Genomic DNA, 10,434 nt, shown 5'->3' on the forward strand with positions numbered 1-10,434 from the left:
TATGTTTGAATATACAAGATTAAAAATAAGGTGCACTCATTAGCTATGTATCATAGGTTAGATTAAGTGCCTCACTATAAATTATGTCATATACCACTGTAAAGCAACACAGCCTGAAAAATTAAATGTAACAATTTTGTACTGATAGAGTAAAATGCCTTTTTAATCCATGTTTTATCCACCTTTGTCACTGCTTGTATGCACAATACATATTAGTGTACTCTGCCACAAAATGAAATCTATCAGCAGGTTTAAGGGTCTAATCCCACAAGATACTGATGGCCCTGGCCTGGCATTCACGTCAGTGGATGTTGAGGGAACTCAATGCCTTGTAGGACATGTTTGACACGTCAGAAGTGACAGAGCAACGTCACTCAGGAGTTTGATAGGAAGTGAAAAAGCCAATTTAGAAATAGTATTTTGAGAATCCTTCATTCATACTTTTAATTGAAACAATGTCATAGCAATCTCAGTTGTGTCAGGTTAACATTTTTGGCCCAGATTTTGGTCTGCAGTTGAGGATGGGTGAGTGCAAAGGAGGTAGTAAACCTGATCCTGGGGCCATCTGGTTGCCAGGACAGTCCCAGGTATAAAGTAGATAATATACCTCCGGATTTATCCCCTACGCTATGGGTCAGGAGCAGATTCAATGGGTAGGGAGAAACCTCAGGAGCCAAATCCACCTGATGTAAGATAGCTCTGGAGGCACAGAACAGTGCCAAGTAGCTATTGCAAGTAGCCATAGTTTTGGAATGGTTAATTTTGGGGCTGTAGGGCATCAGAGGCTATGTAAAACGTTACCGTTTCTCCAACCCATGCAAACAGACTTTGAACATGGCTGTGTGTACGTGCATCATCAGTTCAACTGTCAGTGCGACTTTCAGTGTTGCTGCCTTGTGTGTCTACTCCAGCTATAACAGAAATATTTACATTCAGGATTGGAGAGAGACTGTGGTGGTACATCTCTGATAATGGCAGCAGGAGTCCAGGCAGCAACTTTGTGATGGTGGTCACTTAAACTGCTTTTAGTCAGTCAAAGGCCTGTTTGCAAGCCAGCTAAGGGCCAGCACTGAAAATCTAAGAACATGCTCGATCCATACTGACTCACAAGGAAATGCACCACTTCTGCACCACCTAGGATTTCCCTGGAGATCTTCCACCCAAGCATTGGACACAGGCTAGCCATTGTCTGTTTTTGAAGGTGTAGGTTTAGTGATGTACTATTAGTAAGATCTCTTCATGTGAACAGGTTGCCATCAATAGCCTTTGTTGTTTTCTTTTAGTAAATGTTTTCAGTTGATTTAAAAAAAAATCTTAGATAGCACCGCTCAGTAGCATCAAAACAAGCAGCTGACTCAATGGTGAAGGTTAAGCTCTGACTGGTGATTCCATCCACCAGTGCTGGAGAGGCATGTTTCATTCCACAAGGGCAGCAGTACATTTCCAAAAATCCTTCTGTATTTTTTTTAACCTTGGTATTTTAACTGCACCAGAAAGGCATGTGTATGTAACATCTGTGTGCATGTGCTTATATTTACTGGTAGCAATTCCACAGTTAAGGCTACAATGAGATTTACACTTAAAACTAAAATCTGTTTCTCACTCTCTGATTAAAGAGTCCCCACATGTGATAGAATAACTCTCCATAAGCCCATTGGGTTCGCTGTGTATTTTTTTCTGATCACATATCCGCCATAAGCTATTTTTGAAATTTTTAAAATTAAAAGTTTTGCTTTGCCCGTAGGACTAGCTCAGATTTGTCCGCTATGGCTGATTTCTGATGCTCCCAGCCTGCTTCTCTCTCATCAGCTGTCCTCTGCACCAGCCCAAGCTGGACTCTTTTGGAGAGAAGAAGACAGGGAGGGACAAGGGCAGGCAGACACAGGGAGTAGGCAAATTGGGGAGGTGGAAGAGCTTGAGCTCCCCGGAAAGGGAGGCAAACGCAAGTGACTGGCAGAGTCCTGGAGCGGAGGATCTGCTGTGGGGAGAAGCTCGCTGCCTGTAGGCTGAGGCATTGACCCCTGAAGAGCTCTATTAGCACCAGGGCTTTGGGTACCTGGCATGCTGCAGCCAACAGCTTCATATGGAGTGCTTCAAATTCTAGCAGTTCAGTGCCAAACACTTCACCCTTTCATGCTGCTGCCTCAGCTCCAGCCCACCATGTGGCAGCACCAGAGGAGCTGGGTGACACAATGCTGAGGCACCAGTGAACCAACTCTAGGAAATGACTTAGAGCCCCTAGCCATCATTTTAAGTCTAACTAACAGCTCTAGCCCTTTCTTCCAGATTGTTGTTTTTCATCCCCCGTGAGGCAACCCAGGCAAGCTAAGAATATCCCAGCCTATAGCTTGCAGATAGCAATCAGTCATGCACTGCATGGCAACCTGCTGCTCTGCCACTGATTCAATGTTCTATCTGGGACTTAGATCCCAAGGCTTTTTCCATTAAGCCACCCTGCACCAAAGGGTGATTCACAATGCACAAGCTTTCATTCTTCACTCAAGTACCTAAAAAGGAGCCGAGAGACAGGAATGGCATTTTAAATCCAACCAGTGGATTGTCTGTCTGAGATCTAATCAAGCATAGTGCTACTACATCATCTGTATGGGCCTGCACCTGTGAGATGGTACTGAGCATCCCCAACAACTGCTGCCTTCATTTGGAATTGTGGACATTCAGTATCTCATAAGATTGGGTTCTTTCTCAGCTAGAATTAACATTAATTAATTAAATAAAAAGTCCTTGGTGGGGGAGGAGAGGACACAAGTTTTTCGCTCTAAAAAGATTTTAAATACTATTATATTTTGAAAGCTCATGGCTTCTGAGACTGGCTATCACCTACTCTTCCTCCTTTAGAATCTGAGTTACCTGGCTACCTGTTCAGGCAGGATGTGTCTAGTGGCAACCATGTAATATAAACATCCGGATGTGTCATCTAATAAAGAACTTTATCAGCAGCTGTTTGGCTACTGCTTTCTTACACACGCAATGGCAATAATTACTTTAGCATTTAGTAGTGTCACCTCCTTTGGAAGATGCATCATGCAGTGCCTAACACTGTTTTATATTGAAGTTTTGGTTTGCACTGTGGGTGTAGTGCTGCAAACTTCACTTACAATTAGTAGGACTTATGCGAGTGGCAAAACTGAGGCTGCTTATGCAAGCAAGTACTTGTCCAGGTGTGTATAAGTGGCAGACTCAAACCCTGAATTTGTATTAAAATTGTCAGAATTGAGAAGTCAAATGTTATTCTTGAGATTAATTTTGGCCAACTGGCATTACTGTTAACAGGAGAGTAATTGCTATTTAAAAGTTGTAGCTGCGTCAGTTCTGCTCGTAAGTACATCATATAGATTTGTTCTGTTTGATTTGCATCTGCTCTTCTCAATTAAAAAGGATTTAGATTGTTCCATTTCTGTTTTAAAATGTATAATAGAGTACCATAGGCATCGTGGCAGTTTACAAATACCTAAGACAAGCTCCCTACCCTACCCTGAAGAAGTTATCATCTAAATTAGATGGATAGCACAAGCAAGAATCTTTGTCCTCCCAATTCTAATTATAGACTATGGAGGAGAGCCTGGATCAGTTAAAATAATTATCCTGTGGTTCAGAATTCAAATCCTCATTTACATTTCTCTGCTTCACTTCAGACCAACACCCTGCTAATATTGGAATAAGTGATACAGTTTGCCGTGGCAGCAAAGAATCAAAGTTCTGACTCAGTTGTTTAACCATAAGGCTCAGAAGCCTAAATTGCACAACAGTCATGTGTGCAAACTTGAAGTTCTTCTTCGAGTGATTGCTCACATCCATTCCAGTTAGGTGTGCGCGCCGCGCGTGCACGTTCGTCGGAAACTTTTTACCCTAGCAACTCCAGTGGGCCGGCAGGTCGCCCCCTGGAGTGGCGCCGCCATGGCGCCCAATATATATCCCTGCCGGCCCGCCCGCTCCTCAGTTCCTTCTTACCGCCGTGTCGGTCGTTGGAACTGTGGAGCGCGGCATAGCTGTCCTCCACGTCCCTAGCTCTCCTAGTTATCTATCGTTATCTATCGTTATCTCTAGTTCCATTATAGTTGTTAATTAGTTTGTTAAGTTGATAGTTAAGTTAATTAGTTGTAAAGTACTTTTTCGCCGGGGGCTTAGCCCTTCCCGGCACCCGGCACCGGGCTCATGCCTGGTTCGCCGGGCTTCAAGCAGTGTGCGGCCTGCAAGAAGCCCATGCCTACCAGCGATCCCCACGAAGCGTGCCTGAAGTGCCTCGGGGAATCGCACAGATCCGACAAGTGCCGCATCTGTAAGGCCTTTAAGCCGAGGACAAAGAAGGAGAGGGATCAAAGGCTCCGAACTCTCCTAATGGAGGCGGCACTTGACCCGACGGCTTCGCAGGCCGTGGTATCGGCACCGGCACCGGATCGCTCCGGCACCGAGAAGACTCCTCGGCACCGACCCTCTCCGGCACTGGAGCCAGAGCAAGGCCGTCGAAGTCTAATACTCCGGCCAGGCAGACCCGGCTAGAGCGCCCGGCCTCGACATCGGCCGTGGCGCCGCCGGCACCGTCAGCACCGTTGACTCCGGGCCCGGCGGGTCCGTTGAGTCCGGTGCCGCCGAGCTCCCCCATGAGATCTGGGGTTGAGATAGTGGTCCCATCCACACCGGAGACCTTCGCCTCGGCTCGGGACCTTATTGCCCTGACTGAGCCCACTCGGCTGCCACCCCCGGTACCTCCGGTGCGGGTCGTGTCCAGAGGCAAGCCCATGATGTCGGCGCCGCCCAGAGACAGTTGTTCCCGATCCAGGTCCCGACGTCTTGGGCGCTCCAGATCCCGACGCCGCTCGCAGTCCCGGCACCGCTCCCCTCAGCGGTACCGGTCGCACTCGCGGCACCGGTCGGCATCGAGACGGTCGCGGTCAGGCTCCAGTCGACACCGGCACCGCGACTCCAGGAGCAGGTCCCGACGCTACTCGCCGCACCGGTCGACCTCCCGGCACCGAGCTGGTGGCAGGTCCCGGTCCCGGTCTCGCTCGACCTCCCGGCACCGAGCTGGTGGCAGGTCCCGGTCGACCTCCCGGCACCGAGCTGGTAGCAGGTCCCGGCACCGAAGCGGCGCCCGGCACCAAAGCGGCGCCCGGCACCGATCAGGATCACGGCACCGTGACAGATCCCGGTCTCGGTCCCGATCCCGGCACCGATATGACTCCCGGCACCGGTCCCCGGCACCGAGACGATCCTCCGTGCCGGCCCGCGCAGACCCGTACCATCCAGGGTCGGCCCCACCGTGGCCCTCAAGACAGCCATCCGTATCCTCCCAGACGGACAGCGGCTATGCGCTGGGCACCGACTGGCAGGCGGCGCTGTTTGGTGATCCGCCGCTGCAGGACCAAGGCCCACAACAGTGGGGATTCTGGACACCCTGGGCGTACCATCAGGCCCAGGGCCCCCAGCAGCTCCCTGCTAGGCCGGCGACTGCGGAGCGTAGGGCCCCGGAAGCCTCGTTGTCTCGCCCCCCTCCCTCCCCGGAAGGGGAGGAAGGGTCCAAGCAGCAGGACTCCGCTGTGGCTCCGGAGGCAGAGGCAAGGGCTGAGGAAGACCCTCAGTTAGACACTCTCGTGCCGGGGGTCTCATCATCCTCCTCCACGGATGAGGCGGTGGCGGGTACCTCCTCCAACAGTCCCCCCCCCGCTGGATCTCAGGGCGCACCAAGACCTCCTCAGGCGATTGGCTCAAAATCTGAGTCTGCAGGCGGAGGAGGTCTCGGAGATAGAGGATCCAATTGTAACCATCCTCTCTTCTGATGCTCCCACCAGGGTCGCCCTGCCCTTTATACGAACCATCCAGGCCAACGCCAACACCATCTGGCAGTCTCCGGCCTCCATCCCTCCGACAGCAAAAGGCGTCGAGAGGAAGTACATGGCCCCTTCTAGGGGATACGAATATCTCCATGTACACCCGACTCCGTGTTCACTGGTGGTTCAATCAGTGAACGATAGGGAGCGTCATGGCCAGGAGGCTCCAGCCCCCAAATCAAGAGAGGCCAGGCGGATGGACCTCCTTGGCCGTAAGGTGTATTCGGCTGGGGCGCTGCAGCTCAGGGTCTCCAACCAGCAGGCCCTGCTGAGCAGATATGCCTTTGATTCCTGGGTGGCAGTGGACAAATTTAAGGAGCTGCTGCCACAGGATGCTCGCCAAGAGTTTACGGCCATCTTGGACGAAGGCAAGAAGGTCGCACGCACGGCCTTGCAAGCCTCCTTGGACGCTGCGGACTCGGCTGCCCGTACCCTTGCGTCAGGAGTTACGATGCGTCGCATCTCCTGGCTGCAGGTTTCCGGCCTTCCGCCGGAGCTCCAGCATACTATACAGGACCTTCCTTTCGAAGGCCAGGGCCTGTTTTCTGACAAAACAGACCCCAGACTCAAGAGTCTGAAAGATAACCGAGTCGTTATGCGGTCCCTCGGGATGCACACTCCCGTGACGCAGCGTAGACCCTTCCGGCCACAACAACAACAACAACAACAACGCAGGCCGTTTTCCCAGTTCCGCCAGCGGCAGGACCTTTACAGGCGCCGCGGCAGGAACGGGAGGCGCAGGCAGTCGGGGAACCAAGGGGGGCAGAACCAAGGCTCCTCAAAACCCCCGCCTGGTCCTAAGCCTTCATTTTGAAGGTGCGCTCGAGGGCGCAGTAACAGTTTCCCCTATGGATCCTTCCCCCCCGTTTTCCAACCGCCTTTCGTTTTTCCTCCCGGCGTGGTCCCAAATAACATCGGACCGCTGGGTTTTAAGCGTGGTGCAGACGGGATACCGCCTGCAGTTTGTTTCGTTTCCTCCTTCCCGCCCTCCTTCCTCGTCCCTCTTCAGGGACCCCTCTCACGAGCAATTCCTTCGGCAGGAGGTGCAGACGCTCCTCAGCAAAGGAGCTATAGAGGCGGTTCCGGAAAACGAGAAAGGCAAGGGGTTTTATTCCCGCTACTTTCTGATCCCCAAGGCCAAGGGGGGCCTCAGGCCTATCCTCGACCTGCGAGAGCTCAACAAATACCTCGTGAAGTTGAAGTTCCGCATGGTATCCCTGGGGACCATTATTCCATCCCTGGATCCGGGAGACTGGTACGCCGCCCTCGACATGCAGGACCGGGATTTCCACATTGCCATTTGGCCGCGCCACAGACGCTTTCTCCGCTTCGTTGTGGGGGCTCTTCATTATCAATTTGCAGTCCTCCCGTTCGGCCTGTCCACGGCCCCGAGGGTGTTTACAAAATGCATGGCAGTTGTCGTGGCGCATCTTCGGCGCAACCGTGTCCACGTGTTCCCTTATCTGGACGATTGGTTGATTCGGGGCACGTCGGAACAGCAGGTGAACAGCCATGTCCGCGTGATCACCGGCATGTTTGCGAGTCTGGGCCTCTTGATAAACACAGACAAGTCCACCCTGAGGCCCACTCAGAAGGTGGAATTTATCGGGGCCGTCCTGGACGCCACTGTGGGCAGGGCCTCGCTGCCTCTGCAGCGGTTCCAGACCATGGCGGCGATCGTTCAACGCTTGCGGTCAGCCCCGTTGACGTCAGTGAGGACATGTCTAACCCTGTTAGGCCACATGGCGGCGTGCACCTTTGTGACCGACTACGCTCGGCTCCGCATGAGGCCTCTCCAGCTGTGGCTTATCAGTCATTACAGGCCGGCAAGGCAACCGTTAGACATGTTAATCACAATCCCCCAGAAGGTCTTAGATTCCCTCGGCTGGTGGTTGGACCAGTCCGTATTGTGTGCGGGTCTTCCCTTTCACCCGTCTCAGCCCTCGGTATCCCTGACAACGGATGCCTCAGATCTAGGCTGGGGGGCCCACCTAGGGACCCTGCGGACGCAGGGCCTGTGGTCCCAGGAGGAGGTGGGGCTACACATCAACATGAGGGAGTTGAGAGCGGTCCGCCTTGCTTGCCAAACGTTTTGTCATCAGCTTCAGGGTCGTTGTGTAGCCGTGTTCACGGACAACACGACGACCATGTATTATATCAACAAGCAGGGCGGCATCAGGTCCTCCTCCCTGTGCCTCGAGGCGATACGACTCTGGGACTTTTGCGTAGCCCACTCCATTCACCTCAGGGCTTCCTTCCTTCCCGGAGTACGGAATACGCTGGCGGATCGATTGAGCAGATCCTTCCTGTCACACGAGTGGTCCCTTCGCCCGGACGTCGCTCTCTCCATTTTCCGGAGATGGGGTTATCCCCGGGTGGACCTCTTTGCGTCCAAGGGGAACAGGAAGTGCCAAGCGTTCTGCTCCTTTCAGGGCAGGGAGCCGGGGTCGATAGCGGATGCCTTCCTCATCCAGTGGTCGACCCACCTGTACTATGCGTTTCCTCTGTTCCCTCTGGTTCACAAGGTCCTCCTGAAGGTGCGCAGAGACAGGGCTCGTGTGATCATGGTGGCCCCGGCATGGCCCAGACAGCACTGGTACACCATGCTGCTGGACTTGGCCGTAGCCGACCCAGTTCCCCTGCCCCTTCATCCAGACCTGATTACCCAGGACCACGGGTCTCTCTGTCACCCAGACCCGCAGTCGCTGCACCTAGCGGCATGGCTCCTGCGTGGCTAACTGGTTCCGAGCTGCGCTGCTCCACGCCTGTGAGAGAGGTGCTCTTGAGCAGCAGGAAACCGTCCACAAGAGCCACATATTCGGCGAAATGGAAACGCTTCTCCTGTTGGTGCGTAGAGAGAAATCTCCGCCCTATGGAGGTTTCGGTAACCGAAATCTTAGACTATGTTTGGTCCCTCAAGGAGCAAGGTCTGGCCTTATCGTCGTTGCGAGTCCATCTAGCAGCTATCTCCACCTTTCACCCGGGTGCAGACGGTCGCTCCGTTTTTTCTCACCCGACGGTGTCGAGATTCCTTAAAGGGCTGGAACGGTTATTCCCTAACGTCCGTCCCCCTGCTCCAACCTGGGATCTTAACCTGGTGTTGTCCCGGCTCATGGGGCCCCCCTTTGAGCCGTTAGCTACTTGCTCCCTGCTTTACCTCTCTTGGAAGGCTGCCTTTCTAGTAGCTATCACCTCAGCTAGACGGGTGTCGTAACTCCGAGCCCTTGTGGTAGACCCCCCATATACGGTCTTCCACAAAGACAAGGTGCAGCTTAGACCACACCCTGCCTTTCTACCCAAGGTGGTCTCAGCCTTCCACGTCAACCAAGAGATTTTCCTCCCGGTTTTTTTCCCAAAACCTCACTCCTCAGGCAGGGAGCAGCAGCTCCACTCGCTGGATGTCCGTAGAGCTCTCGCGTTCTACATAGAGAGGACCAAACCCTTCCGCAAATCCCCCCAGCTTTTCGTGGCGGTAGCGGACCGTATGAAAGGGCTTCCTATCTCCTCCCAGAGGTTATCCTCGTGGGTTACGTCCTGTATCAGGACCTGTTATGACTTGGCCCATGTCCCTACGGGCCATGTGACTGCGCATTCTACCAGGGCGCAGGCGTCGTCGCTGGCTTTCCTTGCCCGTGTGCCCATCCAGGAAATCTGTCGGGCAGCGACCTGGTCATCGGTCCACACCTTTGCTTCCCACTACGCCCTGGTACAGCAGTCGAGAGAGGATGCGGCCTTCGGAACTGCAGTGCTCCATGCCGCGACTTCTCACTCCGACCCCACCGCCTAGGTATGGCTTGGGAGTCACCTAACTGGAATGGATGTGAGCAATCACTCGAAGAAGAAAAGACGGTTACTCACCTTTGTAACTGTTGTTCTTCGAGATGTGTTGCTCACATCCATTCCACACCCGCCCTCCTTCCCCACTGTCGGAGTAGCCGGCAAGAAGGAACTGAGGAGCGGGCGGGCCGGCAGGGATATATATTGGGCGCCATGGCGGCGCCACTCCAGGGGGCGACCTGCCGGCCCACTGGAGTTGCTAGGGTAAAAAGTTTCCGACGAACGTGCACGCGCGGCGCGCACACCTAACTGGAATGGATGTGAGCAACACATCTCGAAGAACAACAGTTACAAAGGTGAGTAACCGTCTTCTCTGAGCAGTACACCCAAATATAAAAACTGTGATGCAGTAACCAAAACAGGAATCACTGTGACGTGGATGCGATTTATATTTTCTCAAAGTCATTTCCTTCTGATGGCCTTTCCTCTTATTCTGTTCATTTAATTCTCTTTCTTTCAATTATGAAACCTATGGGACCTGATTTTTCTCTCACACCAGTTTTATACCTGAATAACCCCACTGACTTCAAGGGTTGTTGTACGCTGAGTGTACACCGGTGTAAGTGAGAGGAAAGCCCTATTTACCTGGGAGCACTGTAATGACGTAGAAGCTTGAATACATTCATAATATAACCTCAACTGTAAGAACAATTGAGCAGGATCACAAGCGCCAGGATGTTACATTGATTTTTCCTGTGGAATTGTAAACGCAAAAAGAAATACATTTAAGTCCACGCAACCAAGGGCAGCT

Source organism: Gopherus evgoodei, chromosome 6, assembly GCF_007399415.2.
Source record: "Gopherus evgoodei ecotype Sinaloan lineage chromosome 6, rGopEvg1_v1.p, whole genome shotgun sequence".
In the NCBI taxonomy this organism is placed as follows: domain Eukaryota; kingdom Metazoa; phylum Chordata; order Testudines; family Testudinidae; genus Gopherus; species Gopherus evgoodei.